At 35.7% G+C, this 3,035-nt stretch overlaps 1 protein-coding gene across 1 annotated transcript in view; it reads right to left on the bottom strand.

The window, feature by feature from the left end:
* CCDC73 (coiled-coil domain containing 73) overlaps positions 1–3,035 on the bottom strand; it is an 86,820-nt gene that overhangs the window by 867 nt on the left and 82,918 nt on the right. The window lies entirely within an intron of this gene.

The following is a 3,035-nucleotide window of genomic DNA, read 5'->3' as shown; positions in this document are numbered from 1 at the left end:
CTAGGAAAGACCAAACTGATTTTACTGTTGAAATTACTATACAAAAGACTTTAAAGAGTCTGTAAAGCCTCTGCAGTTAGGACTGTGTGGTAAAACCACCATTTTCTTGGCTGATTTCCACTAATTTAGTAGTTTTGGCACCAGAAAACTATACAATGTGAATGTGTAGGCTTATGTAGTAGATCTTCAAAATCTCTAATATGTAACATAAGTGTACAAAAACTGCCTTTTAATTCATGTTTCCTCTCATGCTTCAGAACATCATTGTTGAAGAAACAGGAAGGAGCAAATATTTGGAAATTGGCATGTTTTCAAGGCACTGTATTGGATAATTTTAAAAATACTGTGTTAACTCATTTTAAATTTCTTTTGTTAAAAAACTTATTGAAAATTTAGTAAATAGAGAAAAGTAGAAACTAAAAATCATTAGTAATCCCTTATCCAGAGAGACGACTTGACATTTTGGTATTTTTTGCTGCTAGTCTTTTTTCCTATTTTTAGCCTAATCATTCTATAGAATTTTATATTTTCCTGTGAGCAGTTTTTGTTATAAACAATTGGTTGTTATGCACAATTGTCTGTGGCTGCAAAATGCTCCCTTTTATGGATGTGTGATGATTTAACTTATCTCCTATTGAAAGTTTCCAGTTTATCCCTAGCAAAAATTAACTCAAGTTAATTTCATGAAAAATAATCTTTGATGTTTTTAAGAGATTCCCAGATAAAATTTTCTCCTCAAAAAGAATACTAGGCCAGGCATAGTGACTCATACCTGTAATCCCAACACTTTGGGAGGCTGAGGTGAGTGGATTGCATGAGGTCAGGAGTTGAAAACTAGCCTGGGTAACATGGCAAAACCCCATCTCTACCAAAAATTAGTTGGGCATGGTGGTGTGCAACTGTAGTCCCAGCTCCCTCGGAGGCCAAGGTGCAAAGATCACTTGAGCCCAGGAGGTAGAGGTTGCAGTGAGCCAAGATTGCATTATTGCACTCCAGCTTGGACAACAGAGTGAGACCCTGTCTCAAAAATAAAGATAAAACAAAAGGACTATTGAATTGTTTTCAAAATAACAATTATAGTGGGCTTTTTTTTTTAGATAGGCTCTTACCTTGTCGCCTAGGCTGGAGTGCAGTGGCATAATAAAACAGCTCACTGCAGCTTTGCCCTCCCTAGGTTCAGGTGATCCTCCCACCTTCACCTCCTAAGTAGCTGGGACTACAGGCATGTGCTACTACACGTAGCTAATTTTTGGATTTTGTTGCCATGTTACCCAGGCTGGTCTCTTAACTCTCAGGCTCAAGTGATCTGCCTGCCTCAGTCTCCCAAAGTTCTAGGATTACAGGAGTTAGCAATACTGTATTGTTTTTTATTTGTAAGGGATATGCAAATGTTTTTTAGAAATATGGAACAGGATAGAATTACATTAAAATCACCCACAATCCCAACCACCATTAAAGAGTTTGGTGTATATCTCCTGGTCTTTTTCTGTATACACTTTTTAAATATTGGGATCATATTTGTATTTGTTTATATGCTGTGTTGAACATTTTTAGCATTTCCTCCTGTTCTTAACATGTTAAGAGGATAGCTCTGTTATATTCTGTGTTCTGTAATTTATTTTTGGACATTTAAATTTTAAGAAAATGATCGCAGTTATTAACTAGGCTGCAGTGAATATCATTTGTTCAGGAATCTTTATGAAGATCTTTGAGTACTGCCTTACATTAAAATCTGTTTCAATTTGGTAAAAGTGGCATATTAGTAACATTGTCATTTTCAGTGTTAGACTATGTAGTAATGTTTTTTTCTTAAATGAACTTAAATGTTTAGAATGGTAAGTTCACGGCTCCGTAAGGATTTTTCCTTTTGGATTGCTCTGTTTGGCTCCCTTCCTGAAAATTTTATAGTCAACTACTAGTCTCCTCAGAGTTTTAACTCTGATCCGTAGGGTGATTCTGTGTTCATATTTGTCTGATTGCCTTTTTTCTTCCAAAAGTGTCTGCACAGGACTGCTAAGACAACTTAGGCAAGTCATTTAATTTTTGTGGGCTTCAGTTTACTCATTTGCTCCTTTTAGTTCCCTGATGCTATTACTGGAAAGAATAACTATTTGGTAATGGATAGAATATTTCTGATAGTGTCTACTATACAAGTGTGTTCACCATACTTTATTTAGTTCATGGGGCCAGAAAAGATTTTAAGTAATTCATGCAGTACCAAAAACAGACGGGGAAAAATAGATTAAATCTAAATCCAGGTTGCTACTAATTCTGAAGTAAAATGACTGGTGATCTGCATGATATAATGTCCCATTTTGCCATCAAAATGTTAGGTTCATTTTGGTGTATTTGGCATCCAAGTACAAATTAACGATTTCCCAAAATCCCGATTCTTTGACTTTTTTATCTTGATGGAAAGGACGGCCACGTTTACACATAACTGCTTTAGTTTCTTTCCTAACTACCCACTTGGTGGTAAGGGTAGGAGCAGGGATTGGCTTTAGAGAAACAAGGTACAGTGTAGAATAGCTAATGTTTACACTCAACAAAACTTGTCCTGTTTAGCTTACCTGAGGGTCCTGCAGCCTCTGCACAGTAATTTTAGCTCTAGCTGTTGTCAAGATATATTGCCATGTATCTTTGTTCTTTCCCCATCTCCTCTTTTTAGAAATTTATCATCTATTTCCTTTTTCAGCCTCACAAGATCTAATTTTTGGCCTAAAAATATCTCCTCACTTGGTACCAGTCCTTTTATTACTGCCTGGGATTCCATTTTAAAATTTAACTTAAATGAATCTAGTTCATTGGATATAAAAAAGTAAGTGGCTTGCTTTGCTTACTCTGGCCTTCCATTCTCATTCCTGGATATAATCAAGATTGCAGCAGGCTACCAACCTCACACCATTAACAAGAACGAAAAACATACTATCTTTTCAAGTTACTTTGAACTCATAGAAAGTGGATTGGTACTTAATATCTTCCCTGAATTAAACAGAGTATGCTGTACATAAAATAACGTTGAAAAATAAAAAGAA

This window comes from Sapajus apella, unplaced genomic scaffold (genome assembly GCF_009761245.1).
Source record: "Sapajus apella isolate SASKATOON/1434 unplaced genomic scaffold, GSC_monkey_1.0 scaffold14, whole genome shotgun sequence".
Classification (NCBI taxonomy): Eukaryota; Metazoa; Chordata; class Mammalia; order Primates; family Cebidae; genus Sapajus; species Sapajus apella.
The sequence above is the reverse complement of the archived record's forward strand: the minus strand, read 5'-3'. Positions and strand labels throughout refer to the sequence as shown.